Here is a 17699-nt window from a genome sequence, read left to right on the forward strand (position 1 = left end):
CTGTAGAACTGTGACAAAATAGATTTCTCTAAACTGTGAAACCACCCAGTCTGTGTTCCAGGTATACAATGCTAAGCTTTTTCCAAGGATCATGTCATTTAACCCCCTTGATGATCCTGTGGTACCATTCAATGTTCTCTACTTTTCAGAGGTAGGAATGGAAAGTTAGAAGAAGGAGTAACTCACAAAGGCCCCAAAGCTGACACACAGTAGTGACAAAATTATAAGCTAAGCAGTCAATTCCTTTGGGGGAGATGTACCATTTGGGTTACAAGGCCTTCTGGTGGAATATTGACAGGAATAAATGGGAAACTTTCTCTGTATGGACACTCGATCAGGCAACTGGGACTATGAGTTCTAGCCTCACTCTGCCACTAACCACTTGTGTGATTTGGGGCAAGTCCCTTTATCTTTCAGGGTCTCAACTGTGTTATCAGCAAAGGCAGAGAGTTGACTTCACTCAGTATGGGAGTTGGCCTCTGAAGTCCCATGAATGTTCAAAGAGCCTAAAAATTCTCATGTTTATTTCAAAGGCAAGGTAACCTCACTTTGCCTTCTGAGCCTAACCATAACTCTCTCTTATATTTATTCCACCCACCTCTGACTTACTATATGGTTCAGGTCTTCATTGCCTCTCACTGGCATCACTACAATGGCTTCTGTCTACATGGATACGAGATTAATTTTCTGGAAGTGCCTTCTCACACAGTATTCCCTGTTCAGATCCTCATTGCTTTTAGAATAGAAGCAATTGTTTTCTTTGATACTCCAGGCCTTCCATGGCTGGGATTTTATATTCCAGAGCAAGCATCTTTAATAAGCATCGATTAGATTTTCAAGATGGTTGATTTTTCAGCATTTCAGCATTTCAAATCAAGGTGGTTGATTTTTCATAATTGAAAATGGTGTAAGAGATTTTCCAGTGTTCATGCAAAACTAAAGATGCAAAAAAAAATCTTTGAGAATTAATCTTGGCAGTGGGGAGAGGCAGTTATTACCGTCAAACTATTTTCAATGCTTGGCAAAACCAAAATAATCCTGCCATTTACTTGATTTGGTAATCTCCATCTTTCCCTGCTCCTGGGACTCCGGATAATCACCACATATTCAAATTCTATCCATCCTTCAATGACAAGACAAAAGGTGGCCTCCAGGCTGGAGTCTGTTGATCTGTCCAGCTATAAATAGTCTCTACTTCCTCTGCCACCCACTTAATCTAGGCCCTTAACCTTCCTCCTTGTGTTATATTTATTGTTCTAAGTATATTATGGAGCAATTCTATTTATTCCCTTACCATGTATCCATTTCTGTATTCATTCACTGCACAAGCGTTGATTAAATCCTGCTAAGTGCCAGGTGCTCTGCTAGGTGCAGGGAAAGAGACAGGAAACCAAGGAATGGTCCCTGTCTGCATGGAGCTTAGAGTCTAATGGCATAGATGAGCATCACTGAAGAATCAGGTACACAATTCATTGTTTCACTATGACTGTGAAAGCGTGACCAAGGAGAATAATCAGAACACTACTCTGTTATTGAGCACTTACTATGTGCCAGGCACCGAGCTGAGCATTTACTGTTTAAATCTTCTAATCCTCACAGCAATTCCAGTGCAGGGGTTTTAGTATGATATTTAATGAACAGCATGGTATCAAGTAGATTGAGCCGCAGAATGGTTAAATATTTTGCCCCAAGTCGCACAGCTAGTAACTGCCAGAGCCAGAATGTGAATCAGAGAAATCTAACTTCAGAGCCCAACCTTTGAGCCACCGTGCTGAACTGTCTAGTAAAGTCTAATTAACAGAGGGACATGACCTAGTTCTGGGGATCTGTGGAAGGTTTCCTGGATGAAGTGCTTAATTGAACTGAAATCTGAAGTGTGAGTTGCAATTAACTGAAAACAAAAGAGAGTTCAGAGGGAGAGGAACATGAGGGTTCCAGGCAGAAAGAAGATCACGTACAAAGGTCCTGAGGTAGAAAAATGCATGGAACATTCAAGGATTGGCAAATGGGCCAGAATGCCTAGAATACCAAAAGGAACCAGGGGCTGGATGTGGGAGGGCTGCTGAGGTGAGTAGGCACCGGGGCAGGCAGGGTACTTGCAACCATAGGAGTGGTGAGATTGATTAGGAAGACAGTAGAGACAGTAGAGATGACATTCTAGGACTGAGGCCCACAGAGTTCCAACAACCAGAGGTCCTATCAAAGAAGATGATTGAGCCAAGACATTTGGGAAGAGACAGGGGAGATTTTTCCCATATGTAACCTGCTTGGCTGTACTGTCACACATAGTAGTGATGTTACATGTGTGACTTTCTTTTTAAGAAAGGAACTAATTCTATTGCATACGAGAACTGTATCAAGGGAAGCCATGCCTCTTACTAACGCTTGGCCTGTGACTGGCTAACTAGACAAGTTTAGAAAGCCACTGGCCTGTCTCCCTATTCCCTGCTTTGCATGTTCTAGGACACAGATTACATGTTCACACAGCTATTTTTAAACATGTACTTCTGATCAAAATAGTAGGCGAGAGGGACGCCTGGGTGGCTCAGTTGTTGAATGTCTGCCTTGGGCTCAGGTCATGATCCTGGGCTCCTGGGATTGAGTTCCACATCGGGTTCTCTGCAGGGAGCCTGCTTCTCCCTCTGCCTATGTCTCTGCCTCTCTCTGTGTCTCTCATGAATAAATAAAATCTTAAAAAATATATAGTAGGCGAGAGACTGGAAATAATATAAGCATACATTACATCATTCTACTACTGGAGAATAATTCAAAGCAGATCCTTTTGATTGTAGATGCCAAATGGTAATAACACATTTCAGGAGGAAGGACTTCCATTGCAAATTTTGCTGGGATTATTACTCTTTGCTCATCTCCATGCGGCAACAGGGTATCATCAGTAAACTCCCTCCCAAACTGTAGAAATACAGATTAAAAATCCTCAAGTATAACTTTAAGAGTCTGCCCTCACAGATCTGTATTTTCAACTGCAGAGGTGATAAGACTTATCTTTGCTGACATTATTTAATGAGATGATTCATCTCTCGCACATGCAGAACTAGAAGCTAAATATTTATTTAACACGAACACGAGGGATCCCTGGGTGGCGCAGCGGTTTAGCGCCTGCCTTTGGCCCAGGGCGCGATCCTGGAGACCCGGGATCGAATCCCACGTCGGGCTCCCGGTGCATGGAGCCTGCTTCTCCCTCTGCCTGTGTCTCTGCTTCTCTCTCTCACTGTGTGTCTATCATAAATAAATAAAATTAAAAAAAAAAAAACACTTTAAAAAAAAAAAAAAACACGAACACGAAACACAATGCCAATTAAAGGACTGCCTTGAAAATTTTTTCTATTTAATTTTCTTTTGCCTTGAAATAAGGTCCTACTGCAGCATTGTGTCAGGGTGGCTCAGGACGATCAGATTACAGAAGAACATTTGTTTGTACACAATGGAGTCAAGTTTTCCAAAACACACTGCACATGTGTGCAGCGTTGATAACCTTTTATCCTTCGTTCCTTGTTGCAAATCCCTGGAGGATTTTAACCTTTAAGCAAGAGATTGCCATCTTTATGAAAACATTAAGTTCCTAACTCTACCCTTATCTCATCTATCTTGCTACTTTCATTTACCATGTGGAGGGGTTTCCCTAAACCCTGGCAAAACAATGCCGGGGGTGCATGCCAGTTGTGATGGAGGGTGGCCCTGTGGTTGGCTATAGTGCTGCTGGATAGAGCATCAGAGGGCTTGGGTATGGGTCCAAACCTTACAGCTCTGTGGTTCTAACCTTCATCAAGTGAGGTTCCAAAAAATACTGGAGTATTAATCATAATATGAATGGACCAATCGGAGCAGTCTCTGCTCTTGTGCAGGAGCAGAGGCCTGGAGGCCGTCATTCTGGATAGTGGGGAGGTCTGTGGGAGGGTTCCAGGGCTGGGAGGCTGAGATAGAGGTGGGCGGCGGAGGAGGGGGGGCATTCTGAGCATTCCAGGGGCTCAAGGCTGCCATTTACAACATGGTTTAAAATATTCCAACAATTTAATAATTGGCAGGGCCACCTTAGCCTTCTGTGTCTCCTGCTTTCAGGAGCCCTTTATTCCCTTCATCTCCTGAGACAAGGCAGTGTTGTCTTTGGCCAGTGACTTCATTTCTCTGAAATTTTCTTTTCTCCCTCTAGGAATTCTGTCAAACTTTAAGAATAAGGTGTGCATGCCACTCAAAATGAAAAAAAAAGTATTATTTTTTCCCCAAAATTCAGTACCCTGAGAAGTTGGGAACATTCCAAGGTTCTTTAATTGAGACAGTTTGATATTTGCCAGTGTCATGGGTTCTAGGTTTATGAAGCCACGTAGTACCTCCTCCTTCATGCCGCCCCTCCTCCTCCTGGGTGTCTTATAACTCCAGTTTTTACTCCTTTCCTCCCTCCCCTATGAGTCCTCCTCCTCATCCACAACTGCCCCATCATGCACTTGCCTAAAACTGTCCTGGGTCCTCCTTTCACTCCCCGCCTTGACATACTCTCTGTTAGGGAGCTCGCCCACTTCCATAATTGTAGTTATCATACTATGTGAAGGTTCCCAAAACTTTATTTCCACCCTGATCTCTTTGCTACACATCAGGAGCGTCTCCCCAACCATACTATACGCACCTGGGTCAAAATTAAGCTCCTCTAAGACTGAATGTCATTCTTCTCTCCCACTGCTATCTCCTGACCCATATTTTTTTCCAGATTTGCCAATAGCTGGCCTCGCTGTCAGGCTTCCCAGGCTCACCCCTGAACAGGTAGTGAACAGGAGAGGGAGCAGCAATTCAACCAGCCACTAAGTCCTGTCACTGCCTCCACTGCTGCTTGCTTTCCCCTGGCTGCCACCCTGGTTCGGACATGATCGTCTCACATCTGGATGGTTGCAGTAATCTGAATGGGCTTCTCACTCTTTCCCCCACCCTGATCAATAACCCCAACACACTATCAGCAGATTCATTTGCCTAGAACACTATTTTTCATAGATTGCTGTCTCCCACATTCAAATTCTTCATTTTCAAATGACCAGGGAATATTTGGACTACTGCATCTGGTGAGCACGATCCCTGAAACCTAAGTGTGAACCCAGCTCTGCTGCATTTTTCTTCGACCACACTCGCATATGTAGTAGGCTGACAAGCTTTCATTGCGCCTCCTCTTGCTAAATGTGTCTTAAATATTAACCATAAATACTGGTCAAATGGATTGCTACCTATCAGCTTCTTCTCAAACCATTCTTGGCAACTGAAATGTCCCATTCCTCCTTTCTGAGCTTTACTCATTCCAGGTCTTGCTATTCCCTTAGTAACAGCAACAATTACTATCATTTATCAAGCTCATGCTACGTGCCAGGCATTAGACTAAGCACTCTGCAAGCACTTGGCTCATTTCATCCTTAAATCCTGTATTGGAAGAACTATCATGGTCCCCATTTTACAGATGAGGAAACTGAGGCATGAGTAAATTAAATAACACACCTGAGGTCACACAGTAAAATAGTTAAATCTGTTGCCCAAGTCTGAACTCTTTAATCTTTACAGCATACTGCCTCTTTTCTCGTCTCCTCCAGAGATGCATCTTTCTCCTGTCTACACTGCATGTCTCTGCCATGTGGATCTTTTCACAGTGCATTGTGACTGTTGCAGCATAGCATGGTCATTAGGCATGACTCCAAAGTCAGGCTGGGTGAGCTGGAGTCCCGACTATACTAGTTGCTGGCTTTGTGTGCCTCAGGCAACTTACTTAACTGTAAATCCCTACATCAATAAACTAGCTCCTATAATAGCATTTGATGTATAGTTCATGGAACAACTACCTGAGTTAACCACCTTTGTAAAACACTGAGCATAATGGCACATACTAAACACTCATCAAGTATTACCAGTTATTATTAAAATTCCCCATGCCTCTCCGTTGCCTCCTGTTAAGAGTGTAAGCTAAGTAAAGGAAAAGATCCTCTGCCTTGGTAATTCCAGAGCACTTAGCAAATCTATCCAGCAGATGCTTCCACCAAACTGTGCCTTTGAAGGTTTCAGTTTGGAGATGATTTTTAGGAAATAGGTAAGATTTCAGTTATTGAAACTTCACGACTGGAATCATACAATGTGAGCTGAAATGCTGAGTTGATAAATAACTTGTGAATTCTGGGAATAGCGTTCCCAGAGCCCATGCAGATATTCTGGTCAACTAGCCTTCCTACGATACCTACTCATGAACATTGGAACATTGACATAAGCTGATAGAGCCCCTCCTAGTGTTCTCTATACACGACACAAACATGACAGTGATGAGCAAAACTAGTTTGAACTATATTGAGAGATGTTGGCAGGGAAGGGGGACGGCCCTTGGAGCATGTTTTATGATTAAAAACACCCCTGATTTTCTATCTATCTATCTATCTATCTATCTATCTATCTATCTATCTATCATCTATCTATCTATCATCTATCTCAATCCAGAAAGCAGTGGGTCATATAAACTGCTACAGTTGGTGGTGAATTTCCTTGTAATATAGACTTTTAAAAACTTTAAGTAAAAAACACTTGTAACTTACAGAAAAAATAAAACTGAATACTGTGATCCTTACACCTCTGATTTAACAAATGCTACATTTTACATGTTTGCCGTAGATTTTGTTTTTAAGAAGTAAAATGGTCCGGATATAGTTAAGGCTCCTTTGTGTACCTTCCTGACCCCAGTTTTTCTCCTTCCCTTCCTAGAGGGAAGGTAATATCTTGAAGTTGCAGTTTAGTATTTTCATTCTGGTTTTATACTTTTACTTTTATTTGTGTATGTCTATGTGCTCCTTATACCATTGTCTTGTTTTAAAACTTTACACAAATGGTATTTACTTTATGTATCTTTTTGCATACCTGTTTTTTTCCAGTTCAGTTTTTGAAATTTGTCTGTGTTGATTCTTACAGATCAAGTTCATTTCCTTAATTGCTATAAAATACTGTTTATTTTTGTAATAGTGATTAAATTTTATTTTATTGATAGACTAAGCACTTTGCAAACACTTGGTTCATTTCATCCTTAAATCCTGTATTGGTAGAACTATCATGGCCCCCATTTTTTTTTCTTCTTTTTCTTCTTCATGTGCACATCGATATGATTTTTTCTAAGAATGTTTAGGTTTGGGATACTTTCATGTTTTCAGAAAAAGAGTTATGTTTCCATCTAAACCGAAAAGCAGATAACAATGATGCTTTCATAAAATTTTAACATTTCAATATAAGCATTTCTGAAAAAGGAGAACTTATCCTGAAAAGGAGAATTAGTATCTTTGTCATCCTTTTTTTCTGGGGATTGGGACACACATGTCAAAGTGACATTGAATAAAATGGATGACCCACCATAATCATTTGGCACAAGAAGAGCACATCCTGTTTACCTAGAACATTTCATCTGGTTTTGTAAAATCCACAAGTAACAGTGAGCCAGTATATCTGCCATGAAATCAGCAGTGTGGCATTGCCATTGTCGGGAGCTGGACAACTGCATTCTCACATGTAGGTGTGAGATGGGTCTGTCCCTGTCATAGGCAGCAGCAGCCAGAATCTTAACACAAGTTGCTCGTGTGCTCACAGCTGCTAGCACTTCCAGCCCCAACTTCTCTGGCACATGAACAGGGCTTTCTTCTGCTTCTCCATGTAGCTACTTTATCCCTTACAGTTAGGACTCAGTGGTTTGCAACCCTAGCTATATAAAAGAATCACTTTGGAGATTAAAACACACACACGCACACACACACACACACACACACACACACACACACAAACAGAAAACATGCCTCTTGCCCAGAGATTCTGATTTAGTTGCCCCAGAGATGTGTCTAGGCATTGCTTTCTTTGTGATACTAATGGACAACAGGTGTTGGAATCTGCTAAAATCTGGTCCAGGCAATAGCTTGATCTATCTATAGGATCCTGGCAAAACTGGGAATCCATGTTGCTACAAAGCGGACAGAACCCTTCCAAATCATGTTAATTATTCCACAAGCCTTCTAGCCTCACATTACTACCCAAAAATGGGGTTGGAAAGCCAGAGACCTGGGGTTTTTTTTCTTATCTTGTGCCCCAAAAAGATCCAAGATCCAGTGTGTGATGCTGGGCAAACCACTTGGTGTCTGAGTCTTTCATTTTTGTGTTGCATAAAACGAGATGGGACATCTGCTTCCCCTGTGATGGGGTGAAAGAAGGGGCAGTCTCTGCATGGGGCTAGCGCCAGGCAGTATGGTCAAGTGATTAAATGGATTAGCCACACCCAGGAAAGGGATCCGGGTACGCAAATTTAACAGGATGCTCAAGAAGCACTATAGAATGTCCAAAATTGGCAGGGCCAAGTGGCCTTCTAATTGGGATAGCAAAACCTTGGACAGGACAAGAAAATACCAAATAACAACTGAAAGTATCTCGTGATTATTCTTGGATTTGACATTGCTTATTTGCAACTTCTTTCCAGACGCCCCCCCATGACCCATATCAACTTGTTCATAACGATTTTTTCTTTTTTACTTGTAACATTGTATACTGGAGAAAATAAAAGGTCATTCTTTTACAGAAGGCTGAAAGAGGTAAAAACTGAACTTATCTGTTTAAAAAATTTATTATCCATTGAATTAAAAGGGAATCTCTTCCACTCTCATCCTATCTTCCCTGGACCAACCACTTGATCTAACTGGCTTCTAGCTAGCTAGCTCGCTAGCCATTCATCCATCTATCCAATTCGTTCTCCTTTCCTTTCCTTTCCTTTTTCCTTTCCTTTCCTTTCCTTTCCTTTCCTTTCCTTTCCTTTCCTTTCCTTTCCTTTCCTTTCCTTTCCTAACAAGGTTGCTTTTGATGGCCATTAGGAGGGAAGGCCAGACCTCCAGTTGGAAAATCTAGAGTTTAGTCTGTAGGAAGCTATTATTAATATTATTTGCCAAAGCTAAAATCAACACAAAAGTAATAATGATAAAAATGAATAAAACTGCCTTGGACTTTTCTAAGTGCTAAAAGAGCTGTTCAAAAAAAAAAAAAAAAAGCTGTTCACATACACACACACACACACACACCCCTGCCCCTATGTATCATTTTATATTTTGGTGAGAGAAGGTACTGTTAAAGATCAATAAATGAATCTGACAATGCTAATTTATTGTACTCTGTGCCTTGGCTTGTCCTCAGAGCTGAGAAGACAGAAATAACTGGTACGATGCACAGCACACTATTGATGGGATAATTGGGGAGAGGAGAAGAAAAGAGTGGGTAATGGAGGGTGTTAGAGATATTCTAGTACAGTAGGAATATCTTCATGTGCTACTGGTACAGTTCAGACATGAAAGACCAAAGCCATGAGCCCTTTATGAAAGGAAGAACTGAGTGCCAGTGAAGTGGCACAACCTGGCTTTCTACAAAGCTTAAGAAAACATGTAGGCAAGCCACACATCAGAGAGCCTTCCTCCTTCTAGAATGCACAAGACAAGTCTGCTCAGTTCCTAAAGCCAGCACTTTTCTTGACTTCCTTCCCAGCACTGACTGTAAACCCTTTCCCCTGGGTTATGGGGGAGAGGTGACAGTTTAACATTTCGGAGATCACTCCTTGTCCAGAGGACTGCCTGGTTGCTCAGAGAATAGTCGGTGCTGCTCCTACTAAACATGGTGTAGCCTCTTGCTTTGTCAGCACAACTGCCACATGGCTGCCTGGCCATGGAAACACTCATGGCAACATTGATGAATTCTCTGGTCTTTATAGTATTTTCTGGCTCAGGGATGGGAAAATTCCAAGAAAGAAAGAAACAAACAAACAAAGAGATAAAGAAAGAAAGAGAGAAAGAAAGAGAGAATACAAAAGGAAAGCTCTCTTTAGTATAGAGAAAACCCTTAAAAGATGCCAGCTGGTTGAATGATGCACAATCTCCCTAAACACAGTCTCATCAATTTGGCCAACAGCCTGCACAATGCTCTTGACCAAATATGCTTTACTCTGGCAACATACATGTTAGAGCTACACAAAAGATGACCAGGCAAAGAGGATAATAACTGGACGATGTCTTAAAAGGATGGTCGAAGTGACTGAGGTGCCACTGAGGTCTTGCTACAGAGGGAGGAGAAGAACAGCAGGAGAATATGCGTTACCTGTCCAGCACCGCCGTCCCCAGGCTGGCTTCTGCTCTGATCAGACGACTAAAACCATCCAGGTTTCCACTATGAGGCCATTCGCCTCGCAGTCTTCAAGGAAACCTACACCCGAGGAAGGCAAAGCCAAGCAGGATTCATTGTGAGGGCTCGGGCAGGACTGGCAGCTGGGTGCCCAGCTCGGCCTCCCCTCTCTCCCGCGCCTCCCCTGCCCGTGGTGCTCCTCCAAGCCTCACAGCGCCATCCGTGAGAGGCTCGCTGCTGTTTGAAAAACAAGAAGTGATTTCCTGGTCCTCTTCCCCGGATGGCGTGTGCGATTTCCCTTACGCCCATGGGAAGTCCTTCAGATCCTTCTTATCTAGAAACCTCTCCACCGAGTGGCCAGACTTGTTTGGCCAATGCCCCTAGTCCTGGCTTTGCTTTCACCAAAGAAAAAATCAGAAAAATGAAACTAAAGCAACCCCCAAATGGGTTAGAGCTAAGATGTAGGATGCCTTGTTTAAACCTTTGAACGATGTTCTCTAAATTAGATTGTGTTTTCAGAGTGGAAGGAAAACAAAATTATTGATGAGTCCTTGTGTCTCACAGTGTCAGGAAGTCAGAGAATTAAAAAAAAACAATTCCTAGAGTATGAAAAGACCTAAAGCTGCCATTAGCCTTAGCCCTAGACTTCAGAGAGAGAGAGAGAGAGCTGTACTTCCAATCTGCCACATGAAGGGGACAGCTGGTTCTCTCAGATTTCCAGGAAAACTCTATGGATATTTATGTGACAAATGCTGTGATGCTTAAAATACCATCTTGATAACAGCACTAATATTTAAAGATAAGAAGATGCATGGAAAAGGGCCAGTTGGTGGATTGCATTCAGGTCATTGGGTTTTGTTTTTGTTTTTGTTTTTGTTTTTTTAATAATTTATTTATTTGACAGAGAGAGAACACAAACAGGGGGAGTAGCAGGCAGAGGGAGAGGGAGAAACAGACTCCCAGCTGAGCAGGGAGACTGACACGGTGCTCAAACCCTGGGATAATGACCTGAGCTGAAGGCAGATGCCTAACCAGCTGAGCCACCCAGGTGCCCCAGGTCATGGGTTTAAAGACAAATTATGATCAGAGGTGTTGACCTGGAAGTGACCTCCCCATCCTCATTTTAGAAGTTAGGAAACCAAGACCCATGGAGAAACAGTGACTTGCCCAAGGTCAGAACACAGATGACAAGTAATAGATGCCCATTCACCTGTTCTTATACGTGAGTGTGGGGAATGTTGTTTGATTTCCTACTCTGCACTGCGACCTGTGGAGAGAGGCTAGTGAACGAGGCCTGGACCCCAGGAATCTGCATTGTGAATTAAGTCTCCAATTTGAGTCTGATGCATGTAGTCTCCAAACTGTGTTTAGAGAGACCCTTGTAATGTCACACCAAGGACTCTGGTGTCGAACTGTAGGGATTCAAACGATAGTCCCACAGGTTTCTATTTCTGTGGCCTTTCACACATTACAGGACTCCACAGAGACTGGGTTTGGTTTTGTGTGATAGTGGATAATGGTACCACTGAGTTCACAGGCTCGAGTGTGAGCCTGACAGAGAGGAGGAGCTCTCTGGGGACCTGGGCTCTCATTCTACAAGCTCATACTCTTTTCCTGTTCCACCCCCAACTTTCTCTCCTTTTTGCCCACCTTCCCATCTGCTCAAAGACATCACCCTTAGGCATGCTGACAACTACCAGTGGTACTCAGGCTTAAGACAAAAATGAAGAATTTTGACAAAAAAGAGGATGAATTTCAAGGAGGACATGGGCAGTGATGAGCACTGGGGGCTACGTGGACACACTGAGTCACTATATTGTACCTTTCAAACTAATATCACCCTGTATGTTAACTAGCTGGAATTTAAATAGAAACTTTAAAAAAATAAGGAAATATAGGCCATCCCAATCAGGTGGTGACTCTCACTTGGAAAAGGGAACAAAGGAGGATGAACCTCCACAATGTCATTCTACTTCTCGGCACTGGTTCTCAACTGTATTCTCTAGTCCACTCCATGTCGTTGTTAGGACTTGGTTGGACAGTTTGGTAGTCAGGGCCCCACAAAGAAAATATGGAGTCAGGATGGCTAAAATAAAACAGCACTGACATCCTGTTTTGCAGCCCAGACAGGACCGCACTAGCATTCTGTTTCGCAGGCTTTGCAGAAATGACTTCTGCAAAATGTCCTAAAATAAGACAGTAAACCACAAAGCATTTGTCAATATCCTGGTCAGGGGGCAGTTAAGACCTAAGCCCCGTGATGTCAACAACAACAACAAAAAAATCAGCACATGGACAGCAACCTAGTAGGTAGACAGATATATGACCAAAGATCTGATGGGCATGACTTGGCAACCCTGATGGTTTAAGATAGTTCTGCAAAAGAGCTCATAGAAATCCCTAACTCCCAGAAGGCAACTTTCTCGGGGACCCCCTCTCTCTCCGGGAGTGTAATACTATTGCTCAATAAACTTTGCTTTGCTGCCCACCACTCTTGGTCTGGTCTACCCCTTCATTCTTTGAAACAGGGTGACCGAGAACCACGGGCACTAAAGGCAGAGAAATCCTGAAGTATCATCATTGGGAGATTTGGTGTTTGCCCATCCCAGCTGACTCTCCAGGTCCTCCTTGCCACAAGCCCAGGTGTGGCTGGGGAGCTCAGGGAAGGGAACTTGCTCCCTAAGGCCAGGAGTGTATCGTGATTGGTCTAAAGCACACTGGTCTCATTCTCCTGGCTGGGCAGCGGAGCTTGCTTGGACATGAGGCCAATCGTGGATGCACATTACCTCTGGATTTGCCATTAGGGGCACAATAAAAATCCTTATTATGTAACCCAGTTCCAGTTGGGTTTTCTGTTATTTGTAGCTAAAAGCTAAAAATAGTAATGTGGTGAATCACCACGAAGAATACATCTTTCGAGTCTATATAAAATACTACTCTTGGCCTAAAAAAATATTAGGAAGAGCATTAAAGCACATACTCACAGAGCCGGATGGCTTCAATTGTATTCCAAAATATTCCAAATTAATTTCCCGTGTTAGGTATTTGAGGTATTAACTTTTTCTCTAGGAGATGGGCAAAGATACCCCAGATTCTTTCTTATACTAAAAAATCTATAATATTAAATATAAGTAGTGGAAGAGCACCCCAGTCTTGAAAACCCAGAGTAGCCTGGGGTTGAGAGTATGGACTCCAGATCTGCCCACTAGTGGCTCTGTGGAAACTCAACAGGTTATTTAATCCTTCTGTGCCTCAGTTTCCTCATTTGCAAAATCAGAGTAACAATAGCACCTACCTCAGGGTTGCGGTGAAAATTAAAATACTTGTAGCAGTGCCTGGCATGTAGGGAGCAGGTGTAAGTGTTGGCTATTGTTATCTCTGCCAGAAAGAACCTTTTGCAGTCATAATAGCTACCTGTATGGATTTGATAGTGTCTCTGCCTTTGCTTTCTGCTAGGTTTGCCTATAGCTCAGCAGAGATTGGCCCTTTATTTTTTTTTAATTATTTATTTATTTATTTATTTATGATAGTCACAGAGAGAGAGAGAGGGGCAGAGACACAGGCAGAGGGAGAAGCAGGCTCCATGCACCAGGAGCCTGACGTGGGATTTGATCCCCGGTCTCCAGGATCGCGCCCTGGGCCAAAGGCAGGCGCCAAACCGCTGCGCCACCCAGGGATCCCGAGATTGGCCCTTTAAAGAAGCCTTTGAAATATATCTTGTCTTTGTCACGAGATGTGTTCCTTTGGGAGTAAGTTGAGTGCATGGGGATAAATGTAGATAAATGACACTGGCTATGTTGGGGAGGAATGAAATAAAGCCAGAGGACACTGGACATGAATGTGGTAGTAAAGGACACTAAAAGAATTTTGCTGGCTAACCGCTTTGGAAAGTAACTGTGGGACAGAACTACATGCCCAGTGGCCGGTTAGCCCACTCTAGGAGAAAGGGAAATTTCCAGACCTCAGTACTCACAAAAAAAGTAACAGTGTTGGGGAGCTTGACTTCCAAGTCTTTTTGTTACTCTTTTTGTAAATACCAAGGTCTGGCCTGAAGAAACATCCTGCCCTCCAAGCAGCTCTGAGCTCCGGGGGTAAATGCTTCTTCTAAAAAGCTCTGAGATTTCCTGCTTGGGTTGGGTTGTGGGTGGGCTGTGGGTGCAGCTGGCTTTCTGACATGGAATGGGGTGTTGCCAAGGTGGCTGTCCCTTCACTTCCCTGAGGACCAATTCCTCTCTCACCCACAGTCCGGTTTGTTGCTAGGAACATTCTGTGCTTGTCCACTCACTTTACAATGAAAACAAAGACAAATAAAAAATGGAACCACCATATGGTCTCGGCTGCAACCCAGGATTAGCTGCTGATGGGGAGACTTTGCCCTGTGGCGGCTAAGGTGTCAAGCAGCTGTGACAGAGGTACCTCTCCTGCATTCTAAGATGCTGGAGTCCATGGCAAGTCAAACCCAAGCCTCTTCCAGCAGGCTGTGGTGGTGTAGCCAGAGTAAGTAATTCACCAGTCATGTTTAATGTGTTTGTAGGCATGACATTTCCCTTAGGACTTGAGGGTATGACCTCATTCTGTACAGAGCTGTTTTCTCAGACACAAAGGTTGGCACCAAATTAACACGTATTTCCAGCATGCTCCAGGCTGCTTCATGGCCCAACCCTTCCCTCTTGCTCAACTAGGTAATTGTTAGTCTCCTTTTAAGTCATAGATGTTATTTCTTTCAAGGACCCTCCTCCACTCCCTCCCAGCCTGAGACGAGTGTTCCTTCCCCCCAGACCCATAATTCCAGGTACATGTCTTTTTGCAGTTACTACATTGCATCTGAATGATTATTTTAATGCATTGATTGTAAGCAGCTGGAGGCAGGGACTAGTCTTATTTATCATATGCCCAGCAACTAGTATCCTGCTGGCACATAGTAGGTGATCAATAAAAGCAAAAAGAAAATGAAACTGCTCCATCTCATCCATTGCTGGTCCTCCCTCTTAACATTGGCGTGTCCCATGGTTCAGTCCTTGCAACTCTTTGCTAACACTTATTTCCCAGGTGGGCTCCAGCATGGTTTAAATCTTTGTGCTGATAACTTCCAAATACACATCTCTATCACAGACCTCGCTCCTGAATTCCTGACCCATATATATCCAACTGCCTACTTGATATGTCTACTTGGATATTCAGGAGGCTCTCAGACTGAACATGACCGAAACTAAAGTCCTGATCTGCTCCCCCTCCAACAGTCTCTCTCATCTTAGTAAAGGGCATAGCCATCCTTCCCAGCGGCCCAGACCACAACTCTAAAAGTCACCCTCGAGCTCTCCCTCGCATAGTCTGTCATTTGTCATCAAATCCTATCATCTCTACCTTCCAAATATATGCATTTCTTACCCCTTCCACCATCATCATTCTCATCAAGCCATCATTATCTCTTGACTGCATTACTATCATGGCCTCTAGTTGGTCTCTGTGCAGCACTACAGTTAGAATGGCCCTCCTAAAGAGGACATTATGTGATGTCCACCTCTACTCAGCCTTCCTGTGCTCTCATCAGTCATAGTTGAAGTGAAAATCTCTTCAATGGTCTGTAATGCCTACACCCCTGGGCACTGCTTCTTCCTTTGATTCCTCTCCTACTTCTCTCTCTGCTCACTCCTATGGCTTCAGCTGTGCTGGCCTCCTTGCAAGCCAGGCACAACTCCACCTCAGAGTCTTTGCACTTACTGTGCTGTCTGGAATGCTGTTTTCCCAGAGAGCCTTGTGTATCTCTCCCTCCTTTGTCCAGACAACACTTTCTAACTGAGGCCTTTGCTGACTGCCATATTTAGCATTTCCTAATCCCTCTTCCCTGATTAATTTTTAAATTTTTTTTTTTATTTATGATAGTCACACATTGAGAGAGAGAGAGAGGCAGAGACACAGGCAGAGGGAGAAGCAGGCTCCATGCACCGGGAGCCCGATGTGGGATTCAATCCCGGGTCTTCAGGATCGCGCCCTGGGCCAAAGGCAGGCGCCAAACCACTGTGCCACCCAGGGATCCCCCCTGATTAATTTTTTTCCCATGTCACATATCACCTCTCGTGCACTCTAATGTATCTGTTTGGTTTATTGTCTGTTTCCCCTTCCATCCCCATTACTAGCATGTCAGCTCCTTTAGGGCAGGGAGGCTTATTTTGTTCACTAAAGAAGAGTATTTGAAAGTGTAACACACAAACTTACGAATGCCAGTGCTACAGTATGAGTATATACACAGCACAAGTAGGTACAAAAGCACATAATGGTTCAACTCGCAAAACCTTCCCACCTCCACATCTTGGCAGGGTATAAGTCCTGTTGTTTTAAACCCACAACCAGATGTTGGTAACCCTTTTGACCCCCTGTGGCCCAGGGTCAGCTCTCTTTTGGTGTTTCTCTAACAAGGCCAGGAAAATTCCCCCCGGCACTGACCTGTCCTTATGCAAGGAAGGAACCAACAAATAATTGAGCAGTTTTATAGTATACAAATGGTCTTTTTCTTATCGTTTGTGTGTATATCTTGGCAGCGTCTCTGCTCATTGGAGCTGGTCATATTTATACTCAGCTGGGGCCTCTCAGGTTTGATCTGTACTTGCTATTACTGGGCCCATTCCACCAACAGACAGAGTTATCATACCTGCTCTGTGAATATATCTTCCAGATAGTTATATTACTTTGCTTTGGAAGATCCCAAAGCTTCCATCTTTTGAACCAATTGAATGCAGTTGACAGACCCATTGTACTCGCCTTTTTATGCTTCTGTCAGAAATCCAAAGCCCACTCCAAATGGAATCTTGTTTTGGACTCCACGCCTAGCATTATCTCCCTAATTTTCCCAGAAGAGAGAAGGACAGCACACAGGGGAAATGAAGGCAGATTTAGAACACGGCTCCATAGAGGTGTCACCAACAGCCCTCTTTGGACCTTTATTGACCTTTCCTTGGGCAGGGTTGACCATCAACAGCTGTGAGCCATCCTCAGCCTTCAGCTTCCACCTTCAGTTCACACAGGTGATGTGCTATGCCTGCAGCATGACATTTGTCAGCCACACCCTGCAGCTGTGATGCACATGAAGTCAGTTATCGATGGACCAAATGTGTCCCTGACTCCTCCTCCTTCAGTCCTTCCCCTAATGCTTCTGATGGCTTTAAGGGGAAGAGCAGGTTATTTGAGGACTTGTGTATTCCTTCTTATCTTAGTCTTGGAAGAAATCTATTTGGAAGGAAGCTGCATTTCCTTTAAAGTGCAGATACTCTTCTGTCCATACACACTGGGTGGTCACTCCTGTTCTAATCTCTGATCCGTTGTTGTGCATCTGATCTACATCAGCAGATATGGTATATCTCAGGTAACAGAGAGCCTCATCTGCAAACATGTGGCAGCTCCGAGTTTGGACTTGTAAAAACTCTGTCTCCGTAAGGGCAACTCCCATCCAGATTCCATGGCTCTCTACTGTTTTCAGGGCCTCTACACTGGGACAACTGCATGGTATGGGCAGGGTGTTTATCCCTGTACCTAATGGCAGGATG

The 17699-nt window shown here is 43.5% G+C and overlaps 1 protein-coding gene across 26 annotated transcripts in view; it reads right to left on the reverse strand.

The window, feature by feature from the left end:
* Positions 1-17699, reverse strand: part of ADGRF5 (adhesion G protein-coupled receptor F5) — a 103317-nt gene that overhangs the window by 62179 nt on the left and 23439 nt on the right. For 2 of the 26 annotated variants that reach the window (XM_025991028.2, XM_025991032.2), the window contains exon 1: positions 10135-10832. The exons of 18 other annotated variants lie outside the window; for them this stretch is intronic. The gene's annotated coding sequence lies outside the window, so the exon portion shown is untranslated. Of the gene's footprint in view, positions 1-10134; positions 10895-17699 lie in introns of those variants that run through there. 6 more of the 26 variants (XM_025991034.2, XM_025991031.2, XM_025991033.2 and 3 more) reach the window with 5 other exon arrangements.

The sequence above is a fragment of the Vulpes vulpes genome, chromosome 1 (assembly GCF_048418805.1).
Source record: "Vulpes vulpes isolate BD-2025 chromosome 1, VulVul3, whole genome shotgun sequence".
In the NCBI taxonomy this organism is placed as follows: Eukaryota; Metazoa; Chordata; class Mammalia; order Carnivora; family Canidae; genus Vulpes; species Vulpes vulpes.